The following is a 17,085-nucleotide window of genomic DNA, read 5'->3' on the forward strand; positions in this document are numbered from 1 at the left end:
CATCTACAAACAGTATTTTATTTATTTACTGTATTTATTTATTGGGTATTTATGAAGTGCCTGTACAGCAAAAGGTGTTTTAAGGCGCAACAAGACAGGAGGGAGTGGGTAACAGGGATGACACCGTAGTTCTTCAGATGGGCCTGCATCAGTAACAAAAAACACTAACACGCACGTAGCGCAGGCTAGAACTGACTTTACACGCTAGCACTTCAAGACATAAAACAACTGGTTCCTTGAGTTAATCTTCTTTTTTTAGAAAGAAATCCAAAATCAAGAGGACAAGGCGGGGGCGGAGAAACCATGCAAAATCCACTCATGCAAACTGGTTTCCAACCCAAGAAAACCTAGTTGTGAACATTTCCGACATAATGAAGTTAAATTCTAATCTGTGTTCATACATAGTTGTACAAAATGTGAGAGAAATGTGGAACGCTTTTAATTCACACTTCAAGTGAGATTTAAGGCATTTTCTGTTGACAATGAGAATGATTAATCCTTAGACATAGAAATGGATGAGAGTCAATATGGATTAACAACTAGAAATAGGAGCATTTTTAACACGTGAATTAAATTATGGCAAACACAGATATTTGATTGTATGGTTAAAATATATGGCTTAGAATATGATGATCTGGGTTAAGTTGTTTTTAGTTGTCTTTAGTGTTATTTCAATCTTGGTCACAATAAGTATTGGGAATAGAGTATTTTTCTTTGGGTTTTTATTGAATTTTTATGGTTTTTAAGTGAATGGCATTTGCCTCTATTTATACATGCGCTGTGACATCATCATGTCCTTTTGCGTGACATCACATGACCGTTTGTCACGGGAATGCGGTACTAATTGAGACTGCGCACCGAAAGCGGTTTGTTTGTTTACTGCTTCCAACAACCACGGTGCAAATGATGTTGTCAGCAGTTTGTGAATAATTAGCACAACAGGGTGTAAAGGAAGGTTGACTATTGAAGTTAAAACTTTTTTTAACAACTTAGGCACTACTAAGAGCATTATATTTTGTAGGTTATAAGAAACATTCACTGAAGAATCAAGGTTTTTATACTTGGCTTCAGATCTGTCACAAGGTGTGGTGAGGCCCGGTGCAAAAAATTGGGTGAGGCCCCCTTTTCGGTGGGGGCAGGCAGGAACTGGGCGGGAATGGCCATGGGAAGTCAATGGGTGGGTAAATAATTAAACAACACCTACAAGCTTTGTGTTCCTCATATGCCATTTCTTCATAGCTGTACTCAGTGCTGACATTAGGATGGATCTTTCAAGATCTGGAATTCAGCAAAAAATATCTCCCCGGATCTCAGATCCAGCTCCCTAATCCAGAAAAATCTATATGCACTATACATGTATTTTAGCATGCTGTGGTGCGTTCGTGTTTTAAACTATGTCAGGAAGGGATTTGCACCGTGGCCGCTAGGTTCTGTAGTGAGAAACCTCCCCGGAAAGACCACTTGAGGGTCTGAGCATGAGCCCTGTGCAATCTCTTGTCAATGTTGCACTGTACTGGAAATATTTATGTGAATTTTTTAGGTTCAAAAGGAGTGCAGATGTTGTACTTTGCTGATCTGATAAATCCTCTAAGGGGAAGAGGCAAATGTTCATGGGGGTGACTAAAATACCTGTCCTACACCCTCCCAATCCTCCCCTTGCTGGACCTGCCCCTTTCCCTGCACTAGGTGGAATGCCCCAGTAAAACAAGTACATTTCCACCATTGTCTGTTCTCTTGAGCAATAGTTTTGGCCTATTGGTGGCATAAAAGTGCCACCTAATAACCCGAACTAAAAAGAATGCTGTGCAGTGGCGCAACACCATTGAGCAGATCGGGCTCCTGTCCCCTCCCGAAAATGTTTGGGCTTGTGGACTCGACCTGGCTGCGTGGATGGTGTCAGCCCCTGGCTAGAGAGGGCTGAAGCCCTCCAACTTTGAGGCAGAAGGCATTTTTTTGGTGTGTCGCCAGATAGTGAAATCAAGTGCCTTTGACACAGTGTTGTATTCGCTTATGTTTAAGCACTCGTTAATGAGTGGCAGCAGCATCAGTCATGCAGAGGACAAACGCCTGCCCATGCCATATCAAAAGACTCACTTGGATAAAGTCAAAGTCGTAACTTCTGGGCTCTGCTTTTAGGTGGGCCACGTCTCCAGTGATTAGCATAGCATTATGAAAGTAAACGGCCTCTGAATTGGGGTGAAAGGTACGACTAGCGGCCAAAGGGAAAGTGAAATAGCAGGGCTGGCTAAAGATGTGTCAGGGCTGGTGTGGGCCATTTCCTTTTAATGTTTGGGGGGCACCTCTTGCCGTACAGGTCGGAAATATAGGCCAAGGTACCTGTGAAGTGCTTAATCAATGATGAAGTCAAAAGAATGCAGCCAGGTGGCTAAAAGCTGCAGATTATCAGTAAGTTTCTGTGTCATAAGACTGCCAACGTGGGGGCAGCTGCTTGGGGGCCCATTTCAACTGTAAAAGCTGAAAGGTCCAGACGCCATTCCTGGGTGGAGAAACCGACAGCAATGGGTTTATTGGCCCCACATTTTCCTCACTCACTATCTGCATTCAAAACTGTCGGCCAGCCCCACCAAATGTTTCAGTGTGGCTCTGCCCTTGCCTGCCTGACCTACGGACCAGGTCACAGATGTTAAAAAGTGCTTTGCCGTCGCTTCTAACAAAGGCCCTGCAATTACTAACATAAAGCATTTCACTGTTAGCACCTGCATTCACATGCATATATTTTCAGACAATTGAAATTGTGATGTGAGGTTAGCACCTTTTTTATTTATTTAATTGTTTTTTTATAACGCACCTAATACCATATCTGAGTTTGTTTCCAAGAGCGGATATGGGATTTGAACCTCTGTTGCTCTGCATGGTCTTGCTTCTAAGACCAGCATGTTGACCCTATGCTATCCTCCGTTGCACGCCAGGGGAGTGATTAGAAGGGAAGTTGGGACATGAGACAGCTTATTCTCACAGCAGTCCCTAAGTGTGGCATTTCAGAAATCAAGGAGAGGGTTAACTTCTTGTAACATTGAAGCTTCACTAGAATAGTCTTATTCGAATGTGCAAAGAAGTTAGATTGCCCCATACAAGTATATGATAATGATATGATATGATATGGCATTTATAACTATACACAAGTAAGTTTGCCCCTCCTCCGCAGCCTCTGAAGCTAACTCCCCTCCCAACATTTGAAGTGTTAGCCCCCATCCCTGAAATGTTAGCCTAGGTGCACCCTTGATGCCATACCCCCACCCCTTAATGTAGTGGTCCGGAAGGCTGCTAAATTTGGGGGAGGAAGCTGGCACACACACTCAAATACAACACTTTCACCCCTCCATTCATCCACCAGTCACAGAACTCCTTGCATGCACTCATACATAAAACCAAATACAGCATTGACACAGACATAAACAAACAACATACACGCATACATTCATACACATATACATACACATTTAATTTAAAATAAAAAAAAAACTTACCTTACCTCCATACACACTTCAAAAGCACCTGTGCGTGGACCAGTTGGCGCTCCCTTCACTTTGACACGTAGACACACTGGCAGCCAGGAGAACATTCCTCTCCTATCAGTCAGCATGTTCAGGCTGCGCAACGTGAACACACTGAGTGACAGGAGAGGAGTCATCAGTTGTCATTCAGCATGTATACGCTGTCCGCTGAATAACAGGAGGTGGCAGAGCTCACTTCTGAGCCTTGCTGTCTCCCATTATTTTGCTGTTTTTTTACATAGCCAAAGGGCTGAGCAACAGCCAGCAAAATCATTGCTGGGGCAGAGAGCAGCCAGCACAGTCCCCCATGTGAATAAAGGACTGTGCTGCCTTTTACTTAGGGGAGGGTACAGCGAGGCACCCACAAGTGCGAGTCCAGGGGCAGTTGGCCCCTCCTGCCCCACCGCCCTCGTGATGGCCCTGTTTGCCTTTGATTTCATTTTTTATACTTAGGTTTAATTTCATTTTGTATTTCAATGCAGATTAACGTTGAACATTTGGTTTTCATATAGATGATTAATAGAGATGGATAAAGTAAAATCTACAACAAGGATTGGGAATGCCAACAGTTTGAGCTTTTGTGTAGGCATGGAACAGGTACTTGCTATGCACTGCTGTAGTGGCATTAACTGGCCATTGATGGTAGCAGGTGCAAAATGGTGCGAGTACCTGGGCATCTAATAGGAGTGCCTGGCAAATGCCTAATACTTATACACAAGCCAATGCTTGTTTTTAACAGGACTTCAGTAAAGGACCTGCAGAGTGCTTATAAATCGAGGGGCTTAAGGCAACCTGGTTGAGACATTTTTATTACACCCGGAGCGACTTCACAACTCCAATTAAGGGCCTCATCACCTGTCTAGTGGCAACCCTTAGAAAAGGCGGTAACGGAATTAGCGAAGCCAATACCGCTCCGCCAGATCATGAGCCGGTGCAAATACTGCTGACTATAAAATCAACCAGTGTTATTAAAGCCGGTGCTAATACAGCCAGCCACGCAAGGCACGAACACAGCTGCATCACACGTTCATGTCTGGTGGTATTAGTGCCGAAAACCGCGCTAATACTGCTGTAAACACAGCGCTGTTACCTCCAGTTTACAGCTTGAGGTAAATGAACACAGGTGCCTGAAATGAAGCCACAGGTGATCCCAATCCACCCCACAGGGCTACATAAGGCACACCTTTACCCCAAATACTATTTCCAACACTATGCTGCCACTAGCCACTTTGAGCTGGGACAGGCAGCTGCTCATACTGTACGTGGAAGTAGAGAGGAAGTATAACCAGACCAGGGCACAGTGAGTACATGGGGGGTTAGGAGGAGGAGGAGCAAGAGGATGAGGATGAGGAAGAGAGAAGGAGAGTCCAGGCTAGGTGTGTACTGATCCCCAGGATTAGGGCCTCACCCTGGACCCTCACCGACAGCCAGTTGGTCAACCTGTACCACCTCAACAGGGAGACCATAACAGAGCTCCTCCCCACAATACAGGCCGACAAAGGGAGCAGGATCAACATCCAGACAGCTGTGCCCCCACTGCTGAGGCTAGTGTCCGTCCTACAATTCCTCGGAACTGGCAACTTCCAGCACTCAGTGTCCATGATGCATGGCACTGCCCACATTCTGTGCAGTGTTGGCCCAGGTGCTTGAAGCCCTCCTGCAACAAGTGCTATGGCACATCTCACTGCCTACCACCCCAGCCCAGGTCAATGCCATGAAGGCACAGTTCTATGCCGTTGCCCAAATGTCAAATGTGATTGCTGCCCTGGACTGTACCCATGTTGAACTGGTGGCCCCCCAGGCCCACAAAGCAGTGGCAAGCACTACCACTCCCTGAATGTGCAGGTGAGCTGCAACCCCAACCTGTGCATCTCCCATTGCTATGCCTGTTACCCTGGTTCCACCCACAATACCATGGTCCTATGGAACAGCATATTTCTAGGATACATAGGAGGTACAGAGGATTACGGACCTGGATAGTGGGTGAGTGGAAAAGCCAGCACTCATGCTGTAAAGCACATGCCCAAATGGGGGGATGCAAATTCCGTACTTGTCCACCTCCCGCACCATTGTCACAGTACAGGCCAGGGAGCATGCCCATGCCGGACTTAGATGGAGAAGCTGATAGACACATACAGTAGCAACTATACACCTCCAACATGACTACATATATCACAATACAACATGCACTTACCAAAGGAATGGTGACAAATGGCCACATCACCTCACACAAGAACAAACCTGCCCCAGTACCACAGCTATGCACGCATGTGCGGTGAGCCCTAAATGGGGAGCCGGAGGACCCCGATGCTCAGAGAGGGCCCATGGGTAACCCAGCATGCCACGTGCACAGTGGAAATACACTGCCACATGACTGCCACCATGTCAGCTGCACTTGTTATCGACATACACCTCACATACCATTTGCTGCAAGGGGACAGGGTGCATCTGAAGCAGAAACAATGCATGACACGGGTGACACAGCATGCGCAGATATAGATTCGACACATGATTTGAAAAGAAGGCTCATTTGAATGCACAAGTAGTCCATTGCCCTGATATTGTGTAAACTCACCCCCACACCTTACTCCTTGACTAATGTCTGTGACTCCCCCAAGCAGGTGACTCTGGATACCCACAGCGGCCCTGTCTAATGACCCCATGAGCGCAATCCACTAGCACTGCAGGAAAATGCCTACAACCATGCTCACAGCTGGACCCGTGTGTGCATTGAGCGTACATTCGGCCTCCTGAAAGTACGTTTCCACTGCTGCGAATTAACCGGTGGAGCCCTGATGTTTACGCTCCAGAGAAAGCAGGTAGAATTGTGCTCGTGGTTGCCATGCTGCACAACAATATCTGCCTGAAGAGGAATGTCCCACTACCCCCTGACATGAACATGCTACCCCAGAGGATGAGGATGTATTGCCTGTTGCAGAGGCAAATGCACACATTGCCAGAGATGATGTGAGGGATGGGAGATTCGCCCACCAGGGAATGAAAGACAATTTCTTCTGATGCTTTAACATGGCACAAGCCATGCATGACACTCACCTCTATCAATAAACATGACAATGACACAATCAGAGAGGTCCTCACATTGGTGAAGTTTAATGGTTTTAATGTAATGAAGTGCCCCAACTATCTCCCCTCCCACCTCCTCCCACCAACTTCCCAGTACACAATCCCCTCTTCCCCTCCCACCACCAACTCCCAAGCACACAATCCCCCCTCCCTCCACCAAATTCCCAGCACACAAACCTCCCTCCCCATGCGTCCACCAACTTCCCAGCACATAATCCACCCTCCCCCTAACCCCACCAACTCTCCAGCACACAAACCCCATCCCACCTCCCCCCACCTACTCCCCAGCATGGCCACTCATGGCAATTAGTGTCACTGAGTCCTTCACAACCATGGCCTCTCCCCCACCCTCCTGCCAGCCCCTGATGATTTTGGGCACATAAGGCACTGTGACAGCCACCACGGCGTGCTCTGCTGAGACCCCTCTGTGGGTGGGGTTCAAGTGAATGGGAGTGAGCCTGTCCCCAGGTTTTACTGATGGCCTCAGCCAGTGTAGAGACACCCTCTGTCATTTTCCTGATCCATTGGGCCTACAGTGTCAGGGCAGACATGTTGGCTGTTGTCTCAGCCCTGTTCCGTGCCATGGCATACATAACCCTGTGGGTAGCCCTCTAGATGCTGTCCCTAATGGCCTGCAGGTGTGCGGAGTGCATGTGGCCAATCCCCTCCATCTCCCGCAGACTGTGCTTCATGTCCTCGAGTCTCTACATCAGCATGCAGCATTTTGGAGTGTGCTGTGTGGCCGAGGGGCTCTGCACTAGCCCAAGGCTGAATCCAGGGGAGCCATTTGAGGAAGTATCAACGTCCGGCTCTGGTGCCATGCGCGCTGGCGGCGTAGTGGGCTCTCCAGGGAGTGTTGGTGCTCGCAGTGTGGAGGGCTCTCCAGGGAGTGTTGTCCTTCTGCAGGTGGGGACAGCTGGCTGGTGTCCCCTGTGGCTCCTCAGTTGCCCTGCCAGCAGGTGTGGACTCAGTATCTGTTTCTCTGGCTGTGGGGTAGCTGCAGTGTGCCCTGCACTGCTCCTGGTGGCCTGTGGTGTGGGCGTTGCCTGGGCTCTGCTGTGGTGTATCGTGCCGGGGCCTCTGCACTTGTGTGGCCTATGTGGGCCTTAGCAGGGTGGTGGTGGCGGTGGTGGAAGACCTTGAGGGCCTGGAAGCGCTGCTCCCAGATGGCCCTGCAACCTCCTCCTCCTCTGATGTCTCTGGCGATGCGTGAGTGACTGTAGGGGACATAGACAATGTTGTCAGGTATGGTGCCCTCACGTGGGTTGACATGCAAGGCACAATTGCTAAGTTACAGAGTGTGACCCAACACATATGGGCAAATGGGCATGGTTGGTCATGGGAGGATGCATGTGGGCCCAGCGTGATGGGGTCGCTTGTAGCGATGGGTGTGAGACCTATGGCCTGTTGGTCTTTGGCCTGTGTGTGGGTAGGGCAGTCTGTCCATGCTGGGGCAGCTTACGTCTGGCATGCATGCTTGTGGTGCTTCATGGACCCACATCCCCTCCCTGGGTGGCACTCACATGCTGGGGGTGGTGGCTTAGTCCATGGCCCTGTTTGGCTCTATAGGGCACTGGTGTGCAGCCATCAGGGCTGCACTGTGGTGCACAGTGATTGGCAGTCTGGGCACATGTTGTTGTGGGGAGCGTGTGCTTCCCTGTGGCTTTTCTGCCATGCCAACATGGACAGTCCTACTGCTCCCGCCAACATGCTGGTGTGACTGCTGCACAGTGTTATGGTCGCTCACGCACCTCAATCCTGCTGGCAAAGGGTACGCCAGTAGGGGTGTGGTGCTCATGGCATTTGTTTGGTTCACTTGCCTGCCCTTCCCACTGCTGTGGTGCTCAGGGGTGCCCTTGGTGCTCTGCCCCATGACAGCTGTGGAGGGTGGCTGATGTGCCAGTCTGTCACTCTGCCCTTTTGGCACGCCCTGCTTGTGGGTCTGCTGACTTGTGTCCATGTCCACTGGGGCATCTTATGCTGGGCTGTCATTTGTGCATGCATTTGTGTTGCGGGGCTCACTCACCTCCTGCCTCCTGGCTTCTGGCACCCGCCTACACACTACTGACTCCGTCTATCCCTTTGAGGTCCAGCACTGTGCTGCATTTCTCATCCCAGGCGATGAGGATCAGTGGCTCAACAGTGCCTCCTCCTGTCGCCAGTGACTCCTGGCCGTGTTGAGACAGCAGTCCCTGTACCCTGACCCTCAGGTCGTTCCACAGCTTGCGAAAGTCCTCTCCATCACTGGGTACGCATGATACTGCTGTCACCTTCTGGCAGATGGAATTCCAGATGGGTGTCCTGCGCTGCTCAGTGGTGTTCCATTGGCGACTGCTATAAAGTTCCTCGCAGTGGGCAATGGCCTCATCTGTGAGGACCAGCAGCCCCCCATCGTTAAATTTGGGTTTGCGCAGGCGATGTTCGGTCACCTTGCCTCTTTTCCTCTCCTGGGACATTTTTGCTTCTTACCAGGACCCGATGGCTGCAGGAAGGGGAATGTTGTGGATTGTGTTTTCCAAAATGGCTGCTGTGATGCTTCCTGTTCCAGCAGTGATGCAATTTCCACCGGTGCTGTTAGCGCTGGCGCTAATAGCACCGGGATTGCCGGCGGTAGCGCTATTCGGTCTGCTTTCTCAGTGGTAGCCCTTATTTCGGCGCAGTTACCGACCGACTCTAATAGAGTTACCGCCGGAGTCGGGGGCATGTTCACGCCAGGATGTGATTCAGCACTAATTCTGCAGCACGACACGGCAGTAATGCTATTTCCGCTCAGCAGTAATTGCACCGGATTACTGCCAGACTTGCGATGAGACCCTAAGTCCTTAACTCTGAGAAGACTACCTTTGAAAAAACACATTCTCTCTCTATCTGTACTATAATGCAATTGCTTAGGCTTATAGGTGTGGCAAGCAACAGCTAATAGCCCAAACAAAAAATCTCAGAATATACTATATGACATATTAATAGAGATTATATCCATTTTTATCTTGTTTACTTATTTCTTGTGTTTTCTCACAGATTATGTCCCTGCGGAAGGACTTTTTATAGTCTGAAGTGCTTTGGACTTTTTCCTTTTCTTATATTGTCTTCATATTAAAATCAATTTCAAATGTTTATGTGTGTATCACAAGTGGTTTTCCTAGGGAATGGGAGATTTGCAGCAATATATTTAATCCAAGGAGAATTCATAGCATTTTTCACAACGGGTTTTCCCACATATATATTTGACGGTGGGTTTAGGGAAATAATAAGGGTTCAAGGTGGGGGCTGCAGGGGTCTCACCCGCATATGTATGCAGCAAAATCAACCTGTCAACAAAAAAAACCAATAAATTCTCCTTCGATGAAATGTATTCGAGCACATCAACCTAAACCGGTTTCTTATTCATATATATTCTTTTGAACATAATTATTTTTTTTCTGAATGTAATTTCTTCTGGATGCAATGATTCAAAGGTTCATTACTAACTAGGCAGCAAAATGAATTGCAAGAGAACACAGAGCACTGGTGGGGGGGATACCCCATGTCTTATGTTTGTAGTCCTGTTTACCTGCTAGCCATGTCGCACGGGCCCTGTCTTGCCTCACACGTACACACTGACCCATACCCAGACCGCTCTATGAGCATGTAAGGTGGCATCCTGCTGTAACTTTTCTCTCAGGTGTCCCACTATGATTTTGGCCCCAGGTGTCCCACTGGTGTCCCAGTATAATTTTATCCTAGGTGTCCTACTGAAACTCATGCTCTACTTGCTCCCACATATCAGACTGCTGTGATGTGTACCCTAGTGTACATTTGTATCCCATGTATCGCAATGTGGTTTTTCCCTCATGTGTCAAACTGTAATTTATGTTCAACTGAAACCTTTTCTGCCAAGTCCCCCAATGTGAATTTGCTCCCGGGTGTCCCACAATAATCTGTGTTCCACGTTATGTTTTGCTCGCAGGTATCCCAGTTCGATTTTGCTCCCTGGTATCCCACTGTAATTCTGCTCCAGATGTTCAATAGTTATTGGGCTCCCATGTTTCATGGTGTGATGTGTGCCCTTTGTAGAATGTTTGCTCCCATTTGTCCCAATTTGATGTTTCTCCCATGTTCCCTACTGCTAATTTTGCTCCTAGGTGTCCTATTGTGATTTGTGGCCTACTGTAACTTTGGTCTTACATTTCCCAATGTAATTTTTCCCTTGAACCTGTTACTGTTGGTGCACTGTGTGGGTGAGTGGCTCCACGCAAGTGTAAAAAGTGCCTGTTATACTGACTGATAGCGGAGTATCGCAGTGTGTCCTGTGTTCTGTGCTTTTGTGCCTGCTGTCTGAGAACCTCTTGCCTGACTCCGGACTACTCCGGAACTATTAAAGGCACATCCTTTATCTCATCACACCTTCCACGATAGGACTGCTTACTACATTGAACTTTGCTGTGGTGTCAGGTTTTTGGAAATTTTTTGGGGAGAATCAAGAGACTGTGGGGAGCTTCTCACCCTTTGAACTGTCCTCCAGCTACATACCAGCTACACCGAAACTGGTGTCAGACACCTGCAAATCTTAGAGTAAAAAATGAAGAGATTGCTTAGAGACTGGGGGAGTTTTCTCCCTTTGATCTGGGCTCCAGATACGCTCCAACAGCCCTCCCTCTAACCGGTGAGCAACAAATACCGGCTCCGGTATGAGAGCAGGGCTTAGAAGCCAATTTACCAACGAAGAACCTATCTGCTCCAGAATGCATTGCGAGTAACAGTAATTTGGTGCTAATGGTGCCCGTTCAATTACATATTCTTCTTAAACCTCCTATTACACCTTGCCCAATTAACATGGATGTTAGAATATCTATGCATGGTGTGCAGAATTTTAGCAATCAACAATGTAAAGTAGATGCCGGTGCCGGAACGGAAACTCAGGCAAAAGGCAAACGGAAGGTGAAACAGCCACTGCTGCCGCATTCTGTGAAAATTATTAATATTGGCCTCAAAATCCCCAGTCAAAAGCCTCCATTTTCCCCAATTGCCAACCAACGCTTTATGGATCGCTACTGTGTAAAAGCTATTGGATCTAGCACAGAACTTAAAGCAGTGGTTACAGTAAAAGAAATTGCAATGCTGGACCACTCTGTTATGAATGGGCAAAATGTGGGGATCAGATCTAAAGACTTAACTGACCTTAGCATCATCAAATTTGCAGATATGGTCATGGATAATAATCCTTTTCCAAGTGCCTTGGAGAAGGTGCCGCATAGAGCCACGGCAGATGTGGGTGATATGCAACAAAATCACAATGTGTCTGATCCTGGCTCACCCACCGATTTAACAAATGTAATTGAACCAGATGGTCACTCCTGGGTTAGGGCTGAATCTTCAGCTGAGGTCGGAAATCTTACAGTAAATTCTGCTATGTACTGCACTCTTCAGGAGGTAGATGACAGAATCAGTCTGACCCACCGACTTTCTGTGCTCTAAATATGGTTATGAGCTCCTTTTTTGCCTAATACGACAATATATGAAGCGAGATGAAGAAAACTTCAATCCTACTCTCTGAGGTGAATGGCAAATTGGATCTCTTGGGCCCCGGACTGTGGTCGCAATTGGGGTTATTGCCTGGGGCTAATCCGGGAGAAGGCCAGGCACAGTTGCCAGTGAACTGTATTTGTATTTGTATTTGGAAATTTGTAACATGCATATCTCCAAGAGGGGAACCCGGCAAAAAATTGCATCTGGGCGCAGGTGATAGAATAATACAGAAATAGAGAATGCAAATTCAGCAGTTGTCAGCTTTTTTTTCTAAACTCCAGCAATTACTCTATATTCTCCATGCTTTAGGACCGGCATGGGAAAAACGATTATCACCCCATGTCACAGAGTTTGAATGGGGAACCACCAGAAGCTGTTGATTTGATGACCGCAAACAGCGTTTTGGACGGTAAACCAGGATCTTTGACCGCAAATATCTTGCAGCGGTCCCATCAATGCACTTAAAAACCAAACAGAGGGTCTTAAACAGTACCCTGTGTTGCACAGGCAACCAATGGAGATCCCTGCGAGGTTGTGAAATATGTGAACGATGTGGCAGTGAAAAAATCACCCTAACAGCTGAGTTCTGTGCCACCTGTAACCGTTGGATTTGCTTTTTTGTTGCACCAATAAGCATAGCATTACAGTAGTCAAGCCTTGAATTAACCAAGCCCCCGACCACCAGAGAGCGGCCTTTTGGTGCAATCAATGGTAGCAGTGGTTCTACCAATCTAAGTTGGTAGTAAACAGATTTTACTGTCTCACTGACCTGCAAATTGCAGCTCAGGATTCCCTGCCATAGACTTCCAAAATTTTGTACTTTTGAGACAAATGATTAGAGGCCTCAAAAAGCTCAGGACAAGGTAGATGTAGTTGGGTTTTGGCCAGTTTGATCTTGGGACCAAACAAGATGGCCTCGTTTTTGTTGGGATTGGCTAGAGCTTATTAGCAACCACCCAACTCCTAATTTTACTGGCACATGTGAGTACTCTCTGTATAGCTTCCATGGGTTCATTTAGGCATACATAAATCTGCGTGTCCTCGGCATAAGAATGATAACTGTGTCCCTACAGGTAAGCAAAAGGAGTTTGAGATATGCTCGGCAGCTTCTACTGCAATTTATAATCTCCCTGGCCCTTTGTCCCGAAGTAGTCAACTGAAGGAGGGTATGAGATCAACTAGCATACCCACTCAGGATCCAGACATTGTTGACTTTACTAGAGACTCACCAGTAAACAGAAACCCTAAAGAGGTAGGGGAGGGCTTGTCAACCTCTCATGTAACAATGCTAGCTAATAATATGTCTAAGGCAAAAACAGCCAAAGCTATAAAGAAACAACTCCTGCAGGCACGAAAAAACACATCTAATGCTTCACAACCTTTCTCAGAACTCGTCCTGCCAAAAAGTCTGCTCCCGGTGACTGAAGATAGGATTATGACTACTCACCACCTGGTAAAGTCACTGACTGTGGACTCTACCTCTCAGACTGGACCGGGTCTGTGGGATAAGGTTGAGACTGTACCTACAGATTTACTGACTCAGAATTCCACTGACCTTGGTGTTCAGTTCCTGGTGCTTTTGGCAACACAGATCAGTGTGCTGCCCTCAACCAGTGCAGGGGCACCGGTTGATTCAACAAAGGAGGTAGCTGGGACTGGTATTTTGGGTCTATTAAATTGCAATTATATATCTAAATAAACGCTTTGTTACAACTGAGAATCTACTTTTTACCGCAATGCCCCGGGCACCAGATTGTAGATTTCAACCACTCTCTACCAAGAGGGATAATTTGTTGCAGAACATGTATTGTCCTGACTCTTTGTAGCATGAACCTACCTTCACCACCCATCTCTCACTGCAGCCGGTATCCGATTAGAGATTACCATTCTACCATAATAACAATGTGAAATTGCCATTCAATTCTAATTGTACTGATTGTATGGACCAGGGCTCAAGGGCTATGGGGAATATACCATATAATATGTATCCAACATTGGCTGCTGGGGTTGGGGACCTCCTAAGCAGACCACATACCCCCATTTTACACCCACATAACTGGGGTCATGTAAATATGCCTGAGCCTGTCGGCCCCAAATTGCATGCCAATTCCCAACCTCAATGGGAATAGAATTGGGTCCGAAAAGTTCCAAGTCAGGTGGGTTTGATGAATGATCAAAATAAATATGAGTATGTATTAAAGCTAATCAGCCAACTGGGACCCGATTATCGGGTGTGTCTTAATAGAGGGAATATACTGACGATCTTTGGTGAGATCCCAGACTTGGCACTTCTTTCATCTACTGATATTGATCGGGTAGTTTTTTTAGATAGAAATCACCCTGAGTCTATCATAATTTATTTAAATTCTAATCTAGTGAAAGAGCTTGTCCTTTCTAGAAGGCTAAGCATGCAAGCCCTTGGTTTTGATGTATGTAACCTGAGCTCTCGTAATGAGGAATGTATGGGTCCCCTAGGGGGACAAAATACTTTGACTAGATCTATCAAGGGAGGAGATTAGCTACCCTTCAAGATGACCGTTCCAATGGCCATCACTCACGTCAACCCTCTGGAGCAAATGTGACCATTAGCATCTCAGGGCAGGTTAATGCTGAAAAGAGAGAGATGTCACTATGTATAAAATCTTGGCACTCAAGGGGAAGCCACCATTTACTTACAAACCCGGTAGTCACCAACCTCTTAATGGTCACAAATTGCTTTCTCTTACAAGAGACATGGTAGACTGAGTCTCGGGTTATGGATGGCTATCAGGTCTTCTCTCAATCTGCTAGGATGAGTAAGGGTGCGAGGGCCTCGGGTGGGCTTATTATTGCAATCGACTCTGCCCTGGCAATGAATGTAAGTGCATTGAAAGATTTTGGGGCTGATTCATGGAATTTGTGCGCCGAAAAACAGGGATTTGTGCGCCAATCTGCCCGCAAATCCCTGTTTAACAAATGGGGATTTGCCGCCAGAATGGCACACAAATCCCCATTTTTCGGTGCACAAATTCCATGAATCAGCCCCTTAATCTTTGGTTCCATGGCAGTGTCCTTTACTTCGGATGATCAGTCATGCATATTTCTTCTGGTTAATATTTACTAACACACAGGGATTTCTGATCTTAGTGGTTTCATAGCTGTAGTATTGGAAAGATGACTACTATGGCTAACCTTGAATAGCAATGGGATGGTGATTGTTGCTGAAAATGTGAACGCTACATGTGATCTTGAGGATGCTGGAACTGAATTGTCGATATGTTCTCTCAGAATTTCAAATCACAGACAGGTAGGAGCTGGTGCCTAGCTTTTGAGAACTGGAGGAGCTGAATTGGAGGAACTTTGGTGAAACTCACAACATGCAAACTTGGTTCACAGGAGCAAGTTCATCAACTTTAGATTATGTTTTCAACGATGATTATCTGTTAAATTGTTGCACTTCTTTCTCAGTGTTTAAAAATGAATGGAGTGACCATGGTATTCTAGAGGTTCAATTTATTTTGGTTTTAAATATTAGGAAATGCATTAAGATGCCCCAATTGAGAACTACCGCCTCAGGCAATGCCATTCGGTGGTCTGATTCAAACTTTTCAGCCCTACATTTACCATTACACTCCATTAGGAAACTGACCACATTGGAGTAGAAGATGGAAGCGTTTAACGCAAAGAACTTTGATGGCTTTGTTGGCGATATGTTTAACCAAGTTCGCACAAATTCTAAAAATAGAGGTCGGAGCTACATTAAGCCCATCCATATTGATAATGAGGAGGTAGCAGGAGCAAAGGTAATTATGAGAAAAGAGATCAGATATCTTAAGACCCTATCCTTAGACCCGCACTAAAATTGAATTACTTAAAAATAATTAAGCTAAAATAGAAAGAATTTTGTAAATCAACTAGAGGGTCAATGATACAAATGTATGCTGAGGTTATGTTACAAACTCTGATTTCATTAAATGTAGGAACCTTTTGGACCCTGATTAATAGACAAGACTGTGTGTTCAATACATCCCAAATCAATGTAGTGTCAGACACAAGTGGATGCATTTTTTGGGAGATATGTGTGGCATCCCATTAAAAAGTATGTGTAATGGTCGTGCTATTAATATCTCAGCTTTTGAACAGAATTGGCCATTTGAACTAGATAGAGAAATCACTTATCATTTAATTATAAAATGTAAGAAATCCAGGGCACCACGGCCGAATGGCCTTGCATATGCCACCTTTAAGGCAGACCCTTTTAAATGGACTAATGTTCTGTTCCTGCAATTTGGGAGTATTTTAGATACCAGTCTGATGCCAATCTCATGGAGTACAGCAAATGGTGTTCCTATCTTTGAAAAGTCAATTAGATCTGAACTAAAAAATTACCGATCCATTTCACTTATTGACACTGATTGCAAAATGTTCACTTCCCTCCTTCTGATTCATTTGGAAACTTAGGCTGCTAAAATGCATGTCATTAATAAACTACAGACTCGTTTTAGCAGAGGTATGGTATGGTAATGTTTATTTGTAAAGCGCCTAAACACAAGGCAAGTGTTTCAAGGCGTTCAAGGAGGGAGGGAACAGGGGAGAAAAACAACAGTCATTCAGAACCCTTGAGTTTCTGAATGATAACCAGTCAGCCCAGACAGAGTGAGTGTAGATAACAGAAAATATGTCTGATGACAATTCTGCAGTTTTTCCAAGATCGTCCATGCAGGAGGGGAGACTGGGAGGGAAAGATAGACGATCTTAAAGGCATGGTACGTTCAGATTATGCAAGGGCACAGACAGTACAAGAGAGGGGAATGGGAGGAGGACAAGTGCAGGGGGGAATTCTGATGCGCCCAGTTGATCAGAAACTGGGCAAGTGCTGAGAGATGCCATTCTCAATGGGTAATTGACCGTGCGCAGTAGCAATGAAGCAAGTGCAGTCCCTGATGCAAGTGCTGCAGGACTGGCGAGAGTGCTGGGTACCTGTGAGACTCTGGGATGCTCG

At 46.4% G+C, this 17,085-nt stretch overlaps 1 long non-coding RNA gene across 1 annotated transcript in view; it reads left to right on the top strand.

The window, feature by feature from the left end:
- The window catches only part of LOC138504741 (uncharacterized), a 171,208-nt gene extending 155,363 nt beyond the window's left edge, over nt 1–15,845 (top strand). Inside the window, exon 3 of the long non-coding RNA XR_011279939.1 lies at nt 15,372–15,845. This is a non-coding gene — a long non-coding RNA (uncharacterized lncRNA). The remainder of the gene's footprint in view (nt 1–15,371) is intronic.
- The last annotated feature ends 1,240 nt before the right edge of the window (nt 15,846–17,085 follow it).

Source organism: Ambystoma mexicanum, chromosome 11, assembly GCF_040938575.1.
Source record: "Ambystoma mexicanum isolate Mex_15411 chromosome 11, UKY_AmexF1_1, whole genome shotgun sequence".
In the NCBI taxonomy this organism is placed as follows: domain Eukaryota; kingdom Metazoa; phylum Chordata; class Amphibia; order Caudata; family Ambystomatidae; genus Ambystoma; species Ambystoma mexicanum.